The 12732-nt window shown below is 38.6% G+C and overlaps 1 long non-coding RNA gene across 1 annotated transcript in view; it reads left to right on the forward strand.

Moving 5' to 3' along the window:
- The first annotated feature begins 6875 nt into the window (after positions 1 to 6875).
- Positions 6876 to 12732, forward strand: part of LOC139968132 (uncharacterized) — a 31381-nt gene continuing 25524 nt past the window's right edge. The window contains exon 1 of the long non-coding RNA XR_011793226.1: positions 6876 to 7655. This is a non-coding gene — a long non-coding RNA (uncharacterized lncRNA). The remainder of the gene's footprint in view (positions 7656 to 12732) is intronic.

Raw genomic sequence — 12732 nt, forward strand, 5'->3', positions numbered from 1 at the left:
ACTAGTTAGAGGGGTTACTTGGGGACTCAGAACGCTAAAGGATTAAACTTTTGTCCGTCCCCTCCTCCTTATGATCTGAAACTAATAGCATGCTAAAACTAAATTGGTTATCCCTTCCCTTGACGAAACGTGACTCCCACCCCTCCCCTCTATTATCCACTCTAACCACTTCGCGCCAGTACCTGGTAAACGTATTGGTTGTAGATTTTTAAAACATCACATTGTCTGAGTTATGATAACGGGAAAAGATAAGCATCCGGGATTTTATGCAAATAATGTAAAACGGTCAATCCCACTGGGTGCCTCACTCGAAAAGTCAGCGGTTTTTCGCGACACAAAATGCGGGTTTTACTCGTAAAATAAACCCATTATATCGACCTATATTGATATGTTATAATAATAAGACAACGATACAGTGACCTTCCTATCCGGGAAATACCCCGTGTCGTGACCACTTGTCAACATGGCTTTTAAACTTGATTTAGGGGGCAGTCGACAAGATGTCTGCAACCATGTTGCCTTAACCAACAGTAAAACACTAACTTACTTATTGAATTCTGAGGCAACAAGAAACTCATTACCTCGTCCCAGCGGATAGTAACGGCGTCGGGCTCGAGGTATGGTCGTGGTCTGTGGCTTTCACATAAGTCTCCTAACATTGTGGCCGAAATAGCACGTTCTCACAACAAACTGTTGCCTTGTGGCGTACGAAGAGACCAGTCTTCCTTTTTACGCCAAACGTATACATGCATGTGAAGAAAAAAAATGATAAAACTAGGCCACAAAAGAAAACCCATGGAAAGTTGCTTCAAAGTTTCATAATACACAAAAGGATTGAAAACATTTTATAATTCTGTACATTTTAGGCGATACTTGGGCATGAAAGATAATTGGGGTGCATGCGTTACCATCATGTGAAACCTATTGCAACGTTATAGATCCATCATAACTCCAGTGACGTTTGTTCGAAGTCTGGTGTAATGGACATTGGCAGACTGAACGCGCAAAGCAATGAAAGAGACATTTAAAATCGTGTGATTTTGCAAGTTTGTATAATAAAAATATTCTAATTGGAAACGGTTAGACTGTTGTAAAAGGTTGCACATGGGGAGAAAGGAGGGGTAAAGGAAGAAGGTGCCGCAAATGTCCCCTTTCAAGTCTAGATTTACCGGTAATTGTTTAGAACGTACATGCCCCATTGCTGTCAAAGTTACATTCAATATAGGTCATGGCTTACATTCAGGCACGTGCAGAAAATCACCTTTTTGCACTTTTTGGTGCAAAATACTTCTTTCCCCCCTTCAAAACGTGAATACCTGAAACAGACGTCCTTCTTACGTCATAAGGTGCGTGATATGTGACATAACTGATGATATGGTTACACTTTGAAAGCAATTGCAAAAAATTAATGGATTATGATATGAAATATTGTAATTCTGTTCCCGTCCAAATCGCATGAAGTATATCCCAGACTTTCCCCTTACCTCATTACATTGTAATATAGAAGGATGCAAGTATTATCACTTCCTGACTTCTTCGAAAAAGAACCTCTTTTCTTAATAAAAATACGGGCTTATCCACAATAACGCGATACCTACGGCGGAAATTGTTGTTTATGTCGTGTGGATTATATATACACTTGACGTTGGAATGTTAATCTTGTTCGAATGACTTAATCAAGACATACACTATTGGAATTACGAAATTGGGGGCGCTTTGCCTGGCAAAAGTATACTAGTGCGAGGGGTATTGGTACTACGTAACCCTCTGAAATTGTGAAAGGGAAAGGGATAGTACGGGTACAACAAGCTAAATATATACAAGTATATGAGTGCGAGAAAGGGGACAAGTCTCAGAGCCACGATTGCGGAGTTGATAACGTTGCACTATAGTAACCGAGTACGCCGAGTGCGTTGTGTACAAGATGGCGAGTAGATTACTAGTACACGGACTCACTACAGATCTGGTAAATGGTACCAAATCGAGAAGATAAAATATGAGAGTAAAAAACAAACAAACAAACAAACAAGGTTATATAATGATTCCAAATAAGGGTTCTAAATACTATAATCATATAATACGAATCACAGACTAAAAGAAAGGGTAAAAATGTCAAAATTTAAGGTAAATAGCTGATTTCGTTTACTATCTACAATGCATGCAGTCATCTGCAACCGAATGTTATCTCTGTAGGCGTATATCTTTCGTATATTCATGTTGAATTGTGATTTTGTGCGGTACGTGTGTGTCAGGGAACCCAAATATGCTCTGAATGAGGATTGTATAGTTACTTCATCTGATCATATACTGTAATATGACTCCTAATGTGGGTGTACCTCACGCTTGATGGCAGAGCCCTATAACTATACGGCGGCTCTGATTAGTGGTAAGTTCGAGTACCACATGAATGATATAACGTTCAGTGCGGGTTAGGTATAGGAGCGGCGTTGGGGAGTGGGGAAGTGACGGATATCATGGGAATAATGATTTATTAAACTTATAGCATGATGTTCAATGAATAGTATATCCTTAGCCGGTAAAGCGTCAATTTACTATAACTTATACAACATTTACCCTAATTTATTTCGCGGATGAATATACATGTGAATTTGCTAACAATCGTGTACTGTAGGCAGTCTTTGTTTGGGATTGTCAATTCTTATTCGATGTTTTTTTACTTGAAGGATAGCAGTGTCTTGGAAGTTCCACGGATGCGGTTAAGGCTTTCGTGTGTACCGCTGTGACGAAACGCGTGAGTATAGAAAGACAAATTTCGAAACCCATTTACGTCATCTTTTGGAGAGAAATGTCCACAATAATATAAATATTGATTAAATTAAACTGATTGACACTCTGGGACAAAAATGAAACGCAAGAAAGAAATGATACGGTACCGTTTCCAGCTATTCCTTCCAATGAAATTTCCTGTTTTTAGACCACCCGTTAGACAAAGTGTTTTTTTTTTACCTGTTGGTGTAAAGAGAAATGTTTGTTCGCGGTTAAGTATTGCCAAATTTATTTGTGCTTTTTTTCCGCATCTGGAAAAGAGACGGAAATTAAACGTCCGGAGAGCAATCATTCTTATACCAGGGAGCTGTCATTGAGAATAAAGCACTAACCTTACCGCTGGTGCATATCGACTTAAAACCAACATTTATTACCAAAATTCATTAACTTAATTTCTTAAGCTTGAAGAAACAAGCCTGCACAATGAATGTGAACTTTTATGACTTGCGTTTTTTTTTTATGTTATTAACACAAAAAATTGAAAAATGCATGTGGGAGATGATGTTTTTATAGAACTGAAAAGAATGAATATTTATTAATTAAATCAATTTTTTTTCCACAAAAAAAAAAATTGCACGCTACTGACCTACACTGAAAAATAAAGCAGTATAGTCCAATTAAGATTATAAAACTTGGTCCAAAACACGAAAGACTCTTATAGATATATTTGTTTCACACCAAAAAGAATGTTAATGAGCAAGAAAAAACATGACTTCGACTCGATACCTAACATTTCGTCTCACCCTTCTATAGTATGTTAATTATCGACGCAAAACGGATAGTGATATGTATTTGAGACGTAGGGCGCATATCTCTTTGCTGGCGTAAGCTGTCTTAACAACTGCGCATGTGTGAAACAGATGGACACCGAGGCGTTGCTTATACCGACGGTATATAGGTCGATGACCTATATTGTAATTCATGTGTGTTGATGGGTACGTAAAGATGTCGTCAAATGGGTCTTATATATTTTTTATTATATTTTTTATATTTCCAACATAAACTCAGCACGAGAACTAGTAGGAGTGGATATCCACGAGGGTATGTTGGAGTTTATTTAATTATACTAGAATAGGACTAGTACGAGTATACATGGACTCACTATACCCACTGTACCTTCAGTATCATTGGTACTCGTTAGGCTGCATGCATAACTAATCCGACTCACTGATGGTTTTATGTATCACATGGAAATGACCCTCTCTTCGAACCCCCAGTCTTTTCCATTTGAATGTACTTATGTTAGTATTGTGCAAGTTTGGAATCTATTCGCAAAAGTAAACAAAACAAACAAAAACCAAAAAAATGAGCGGGGTACATGTTTGGTGGAAGAGAAAAAAAGAGTTGAGGAATAGAAAAAAAATACTGAGATACCAACATACAGGAAAGTATATGGTTTTTATTAAAACAACTCCTTCTTCGTGCCTTATATTAGGCATGACATCGGCGAGCTGGGGGGGGGGGGGGTTCAGCGTCTACGGCCTGTGGCCCCTTGGGTCAATAAAGAGGCCCGGTGAAGGAATACTGTATTCTCATTTTCATAATATATTAAAGGAAAAGTGAATACTTAAAAATCGGGACCCGGGGATATCATTGTCTCTTTGACCAGAAGTCGCTCTCATTCAACGGTACTGTCTCTAGTATACCATGAGTATACCAACAGTAGTTGCGTTCGAATGTTTTCTGGTAATTGTAAATCCGTCCGCGAATTTCAAGCCTGTCTATGTAGGTCATACCTGAACATCTATCTTTGTGATTACATAAACTCTGCCAGGTTTGTGAACTGACGGTTTGCCTTGACCCCGTGACCCTCTCGCTATTTGCGTGAGTACCTCTCTTTTTCTGTTATTATTATTATTATGATCAATGTTTGTTATTATTATTTTCATTATCGTAGAACCGATGTGCATATGTGAGTATGTATTGAAATACATAGCTACAAGGACGTAGGAGGCCATCAAAGGCGCCTTTGCAACTGAACCCCACTAAATAAACCTGTAATGATTACAATACCCCCTAACGTTCTGTACGAGAATGTTAACACTAGATGAGCCCGGCGCCAAGGCCTCTACCTCTCTCTCCGCTACTAGCAGTCAATATCCATTTGATGTATCAAAAGAGGACTGGAACAGAATGTAATTCTCGGAAAAAAATTAAGAGCAAAAAGCTATGACTTAATTGAAAGACAGGTGCAAAGGCGCAGTGATACTGATTAACGTTATAGACTATTGTCCATGGTTCGAAACTAGAGAAGTTGGAACCATTCGGAGCACCATAGGTGGGTGTCGTGCTGGTGCCATACATGGGCCAATAAACAAGCGTATAACCGGCAGGGCAACGAACCTTTATACCGCCGCGTATGTATGAATATGGGTTGAATGTTGTATCACTCATCTCTATGGATGCTTGGATCATGGAATTAAGACGAAGCAAGTCAAACTGTGGGATACACGTTATGTTATGTTATGAAAACATGCGATTAAAAACAACTTTGCGTGTAGACCAAGTTGTAGACCTAATTGTGCACCATTTGACGTCTTAAATTGTATTTATTTCTGGCGGAGGAATTTCCAAGACCTCTTACATGCATGGGCTTCAACGGCAGGGCCCCATCCCTCCTTTATAATGTCCTGGATTCACCCCTGAGAAGTAGTAACTTGTTCTACACTGAAGAGGTTTGTTATCAACCCTTACATGGTTCACACTTATTGATTGATTGGCTGACTGGTTGATTGATTGATTGTTTCTGCAACAAACGAGACCCCGCCTTATGCATACGAGGGGAGAGGTCGGTAGGATTTCGATGCCGTCAGAGAAAATACGGTACCTAGTATTCATATAGAACATTGTATACAGCTGCTACATGATATGACTAGTGCCGAGGAGAGGATGTGGGGGTGGGGGGGGGGGGGTTGGCGGTGGGAAGAGGACGGTGAGGGTGCTTTAAGAGAAAACAATAGGCATGAGCATGGAGTCATGTATTTTAAGGATGTCATAATTTATCCTCGATACAAACACTGACCTACCCCCCCCCCCCGCCCCCGATCCATTCGGCCTTGATCACCGGTTTAAAGCCTGGTTACATCAGTGCCAGCCTATAGGGCCGTATTTCTACCATAGCTTCTTCACCATACCGTATACCATCCCATTAAGTATCATACTATACCTCGGTCATACTTTGTCTTGTCTTTTAACGTAACACTGTATGTGCGGCAGTGCGATATAACTTCATGCAAATCGGTAACAAAATATCCAATTTCTGTGAAAGCTGCATGTCGTCGTCGTTAATCAGCCGTGACTTGCATTTTTTTTATGGGACGGGGTAACATCATGGCATTGGCGTGTTCCTGGCGGTGGGACAAGGTCCCCATCCAATAACCAGTCGGAGGGCCATGGTTCATCCTAGTCGGGGTAATTATAGACCTCATTTATACCCTAACTATGCCTCCGTCAGAACCACAGAGCCATTGAAAACACAAAATCGTTGATGCTCCTCTGACGGCCCTTCCATAATGGTTCACTACCCAGTCAAATTCAGTCGGGGCATCTACAACCCTCCCTGTATTTGAATTCTCGTGCAATTAACCCCTTGTATCAGGGATTCTAAGGTTGGTGCCAGTTTAAAAGATGGAGCATGAATCAATCCAACGTGACCACTCCTGACTGGAACACTAACTACATGTATAATTCAGACGGTGCTGGTGCGGTGAAGCTGCATGCACTCTGTGGAGGAGGGGCAGGGAGGGGCGGGGAGGGGCGGGAAGGGAAGGGGGATGGATGGATGGGAGATTGGAGATCTGATCACCTAAGACGTACGACACTATGTAAACCTTTCGAACACGTGGATGTGACTTGACTACACGTTCGCATTTAACTAAGCCTTCGTAACACTGTACTGTCTTAACTTGAAAAGTCACAATTAATTATTATGCAAAAACAAATAAATAAAAGATCATCAAGCTTGTCTTGAGTATCCATTGTGTCTGTTCAGTCTGTATCAAGTGGAGCCCCCCTCCCTCTACCCCTGTCCCCCTCCTTGTCTGATTCACCCCATGCTAATGCTTGGTAATGTTGCTTGCACGGATAGCCTTTCTTCGTCATTGGTCACTGGTCTTGAAGTGAGTTAAGTCAGTCACATGACCGATAGATCCTTAGTTTTATAAAGTCAAACCTTGTCGGGTCACTAGGCTAAGCTTTGAACCTTTTATCGATTTCCAAGTACAGCCTAGATATGGACGCGGGGCTACCGGCACTCAACACGGGAATAGCGGTCTTCCACAAGGGTTCCCTGTCTGTCGATATCTCTATCACCATGACTCACCGTGTCTATGCTATCATAATCATGGGATATTAAGTGGCTGGCGATATGATTGCAAACTGTTCTTTTCAACTTTGTTATTATCTCTTCTTGGAAAAGAAACGTCAAAGCAATCGCTCGAGGCGTCATCGGCAGACAATCAAATTTCACGTGAAATAAATAAACTTGTCGGAAAGATCGGTTCATATATCATGGTCGGGAGATGCCGACAAATAAACATTGTTCTTGCGACTAGGGATAACACCCTCAGCTCCTGCGGGGATTGTTGCCAGGCACCTATACGTGATGACGCGTGACAATACCTCGTTCTGTTCAGACACACCATCACAAAGACCCTGACCACCTCTTCCAGGAAAAGGTAAAATTGTTCCAGGGTATTCCCATGACGTCATCGAACAACACCGACGGTACAGAACGCATGCTGATTTGAAGCTTGGACACATGCATGAACAGAGAGAAAAGCACCTCGCTGCTTACCTGGGAATACATCTTGTTCGGTGATTTTAACCTTTATTTCAACCCGGTTGTTCGTGTCCTTTCCTCTATAAAGGTAAGCATGTGCTTGATACCACAATAACGAACCAATTGAACAAATGTTGTCGTGGATTTGAGCAGACGGCTCAATTGTTCGGGAAAAATAAACCGTGGAAGTCGTCTGCTCACCTAGGCTTGTATTTTGGCCTACTTTGGCTTAGAAACGGGGCATAACAGTTAGGCTAGTATGACTCATTCATTATTGATACCTGCCACTTGTCATTTATTAGGCTCGACTAGTGATATAGACTTGCGTGGGATGTAGGGGACAAAAGAAATTGAGATGAGTCAGTAAATTGAAGAACTCCTTGACATCAGCTTGGTGTTTTCTTTAATTTAAAGCCGTAAGGATGAGGACCAGTTGTCAAGGACTAACTTAGGGCCTAACTAGTAGTTACTTGAACTAGTAGTAGTAGGATGGTGACTTCGAAGTTCGGCCACTTAAGACTTAAAACACCCCAAAACTAAATCTTCTGGTATAAATCATTTGAAAATATACTTCATATGGTGGGAGAATTTTGTTATAGTACGATACACGGCCAAACTTTCTTTCCTGCAAACTGTTTTCACGTTGTTTTCCAAGAAGATTCTTCGTGATTGTGGAACTGGTATTTCTTGCTAGAGTATTGCGAAGTTCGGACACGCAACCCACAGTGTGGCGCCGGTAAAAATTGGTGGCGCTGTTGCTCTTTCAGTAATTATAACAGACTTCATAGATCTTCGTCATTTTATTGACAAATATGTAAGTAATTTCTTGCACACGGGTCATTTTGGAGAGAAAATAACTGTAGCTTCGTACTTTTTGGTGAAATTTGGCTCTTCCTGTAGGTTTTCATGGTGAAAATCGTGTTTTTCTTAGGGTGCCCGAACTTCGCAGTATGGCGAACTTCGCAATACTGACTATACTGTAGTAGATGTAGTACAATGGCCTAACCTGTAAGTCTTTTGCTGTAATCGAGCAATAGATTATAAGGGAATATCATTAGTGGGAGGGAGGAGGGAATTACATCAAGTCGAAGAAGAAATAGACCACTCTTTACATTAAGACCTAGTTATAGACTTAAATTATGTATCTTTAGGCATTTAAGATTCATGCACCTACCCCCCCCCCCCCCCCCCCCCCTTACCCCCTCCCATGTGTATACTGTGCATGTCACTGATATCAAGATTTCCCAAGTAGTAGAGTTAATCTTGTAAGCAATGTTATCCATCCTAACTACACATTTTACAGTGGGTAACAGTCATGACAGATAGCAGTCTTAATTTCTGTTATGATGATAACAGCCTACTTATATTGTATACTCAGCTCACTTCAGTTTGTAGAGATTGTGGCAGGGTTTCCAATGCTGGGTTGGAGGGTGGGATGGGGGGAGGGATGGGGCATACTTGTCGCAATAATTATTTGTTTAGCTATATATTGGTGAATTTACTCACTGATAATAGAAATGAGTTATTTGGCTTCAGGACTACAAACTTTCAAAATGCTTGCAGGTGGTATGTATTCTAAGTCATCATTTATTCACAAACTCATCAAAACAATGATGTTTAATTTTGGCATCTTTTACCTGGTGTGAATGAGTTGGCAACTTATGATATTTACTTAACATTGACCCCAATAAAAAAATAAAAAAACTATGGCAAATTTTGATGACAATATATTGTATACCAAGGTTGTCATTTCTGTACATAAGTACACGTACCAGTAACAGATCTTCACAATGATATATATGGACAAAGATTATTAGAGCTTGCCGATCAGAGGTAGTATATATAGCCTTGGCTATATATCTATTAAAAAGAGTATTAAAGTTTCATTGCTGGATGATTCATGATTGCGACCCAAACTGTCTCTTTCATTCTATTCCTATTAATAAGATGGATTGTAGTCCAAGGTTTACAAGATTAATGTCATTCTGAAAATGGAAGCCAAACTTTGAGAGTGAAAACAGGACCACTTTCTGATTAAAGCTTGACATAATTGTCCAAAAAATGTCATAAACTTTCTCTAACTTCATTGGATTTAAATTGATGATCTTCACTACTGTATTTTTCATGATGTGATGTTAGCCGACTACTCTAGACTTTGCTCACTCCTTCAGTAAGGCCAACTTTTTTTTTTCTCTCTCTCAGTCAAAATATGATCCTTTGTTTTAGCACCATGTTACAATTTTTTGGGGAAAGTATGATAATAAATCTTCATTTTTTCCCCATTTTTTTTTTAATGAATGACATATGGTATGGATGCCCTCCAATTCAACTGAAAATTTGTTATGTTTCCATTCCTTCATGCCTGCCAATGTTTGTAACAATGTAATGTCCACCCCTGTATAAGCATATATATTTATGGGTGTATATGACTGCATCATTTGCAAAATTGTCATGACCTGGCATGCATTTAATATACATGTGATTGGAAGATTGGCTAGAGGTAAATGGATTCATGATTTTCGACTTACCTGTAACAACAGCTGTGAGTTGCTTAATGGTGCATACCAGTGACAAAATGTGTTTATATCACGTTGGCATTTATACTAAATACTTTGACACTGAACAGTAACAATAATAATAACAATTTTATTTTGAATAATAATAACCAGCAGTTAATTTACGACGCTTAAGGGACCACAATTACAGTCAGGGTAGCAGGGTTTGGAGATAGAGGTGGGGGTGGGACACATGGGAAAGATACCATAGTCTTTGAAACTCATGAAAAGTAACCTTTCCTTAAGTTAATGTACACCCCTCCCCCTCAGTTAATATATTGCACCCCACCCCTCCCTCCCCAATTCTTTGATAAACCTGGAAATTATCATTTCCCATTTCAAGTAAAGTTGGAATTCTATCCAATCCAAGGTTAAAAGAATCAAGTGAAAGAAAAATACAGAGAATCAGGCTGCTTAGTTGAGTTTGTTCTTCTTTCATTAAGTCAATAGAATGTTTCCTCTTTACCTTCCTTTTAATTCTGGCAAGTTTGATTTTATACCCTAATTTACTTCACATTGACTCGACTCCCACCTATTCCACTCAAATGATGCACTTTCCTATCTAACCTCAAATTTGGCAACAATTGGTAACTTTCAACACTGGGGAATATTTAACAGACTCCCAATTATTTGATTAGTTGATTTATTATAAGATAATTTGGTTTGGATATTTTCCAAAATCAAGTCTAGATCGCAGATTGATAGTTTATTCCAAAAGGCAGTGTACCCATGGATGTGCTACGTGTATGTGTTCAGCTTCCTGGTTCTCACCAAATTGGCTTTGATCTGCTATTCACCTTTGAAATTAACCTTTAACTTTTGGGAAAAATCATTGAGTTGTGAGAATATTAAAAAAAAAAATGATGGTAAATTTGAAGAATGTTTAAAGACCCCATGATGTGACATAATTTAAGTTATCTTTGTAAAAATTCTTCAACCAGCATATTTTGAGCAAGTTCAAATATATATATATATATATATTTGAAGATAAGTTTCATAATTTACCGCAGAGTTCTAAATGTAGGCCCGAAGACACCTACCAGGAGTTAAGTTTTCATATAATCATGGAAAAGTTAGAAGAGCTTCATAATAAAGGAATATGCACGGTTTGATTTTGACCTTATTAACATGGCAGTTTTTTGCATTTGAATTTTTCATTTCTGGCAATGTTTATATAAATGAATATTTAAAGAATGAATTTGCAATTCATAACTACTTGATAAACTGTTAAATAAATATTTACACCAGGTGAATGTTAATTGGTTAGAAACTAATCCTTCCATTTTTTAATCAAAACTGTTTGTCAACTAGACAAGTTTCCATTTTGGAAGTTTGAAATTTCAATCACTTTATTGCATGTATAGGGTTTGATCCTCTTCTTTGGATAACCTTGAAACTTTTTTTTTCACTCTGTATATCAGTGGAATTAATCATGAATGTTAACAGAATTATAGACATATCTTTCATTTCAACCTCAAAGTTCCCATATTAAAATCAAATAAAATCTTGTAACATTTTGCCGAACTTGCTCTGACTTTGTCCAAGCTTAAAAATCCAAGCTATTACTATGATACTATGACAACAGGATACATGACTTCAAGTTCCAAGTTTTTTTTTAATGTTTTTTCCACCTTCCAATCTTGATATTCCTTAAATTTGGCTCCCATGTCTCTAATCTCTAGCTGTGATTTATAGTGGCATTTAGTCTTGCCTTTGGTGGTGTTAAATTTTGCTTGAAACTAGGTTAATATTTATAGTCAATTTCTATGTTCATGATGATTAAAGATGTATGTATACAGCCAAAAGATAGCCAAAAATAAAGTACAATCTGGGTGGCTATCTATTCTAGTCTATCCAAACAGATGACTTGTTTTGTCAAGTTGAACTGCATGAACTGTTGTATAAACAAGAAAGGCAAAAAATCTGGGGAAAAGGAAACTCTAATGATAATAATTAGCTGTTTTATTACAGCCAACTGGCCTTTTGCTAACCTTCCAATATTGAGAGACTTCCTGCTTACACTGATAACTATGGTACATAAATCTCTGAATCTAATTCACAATCCACTGGTAGGTCAAACCTAGGTTCATCTTCTTCCTGGTTAGTAGGCTCCTTCTAGGCTCCTTCTAGGCTCCCATGTTTATCATATATATATTCAAGGTCACTGACACGTTACACTTTATCCTCAAGAGACTATTAAGTTGTATTTTCATATCCAAAATTGGAATCAATCATAGACTCTTCATATTTTTTTTAAAATCTTTTTGGTATTTTCACTTCTCTGTATGGTCATGACACACTAATAGCCAACCAGTGGGACAGGAAAATTAAAGTCACATGATTAAATGAACTACTACTTTAGTTGACTTTAAAGCAGCTGTAAATGAATATTCAATCTAGGACTTTTCTCACCGGAGTAACAGATATGGATATGTTGTAGACATGGTTTGTTGGTACAATGACCATGGGGTAAAATATTTCCTCTTGGCTGGTAAGTTTGGTTCAACTATTTACCTTATCCTCCTCTCCCTTGAACTTGTGAAGAAAATGTCTTTGAAAAACAGAAAAGTGTTAATCTTAAATTGTTTCATTGACAGGAATCCAGGCAAA

Source organism: Apostichopus japonicus, chromosome 5 (genome assembly GCF_037975245.1).
Source record: "Apostichopus japonicus isolate 1M-3 chromosome 5, ASM3797524v1, whole genome shotgun sequence".
NCBI lineage: Eukaryota > Metazoa > Echinodermata > Holothuroidea > Aspidochirotida > Stichopodidae > Apostichopus > Apostichopus japonicus.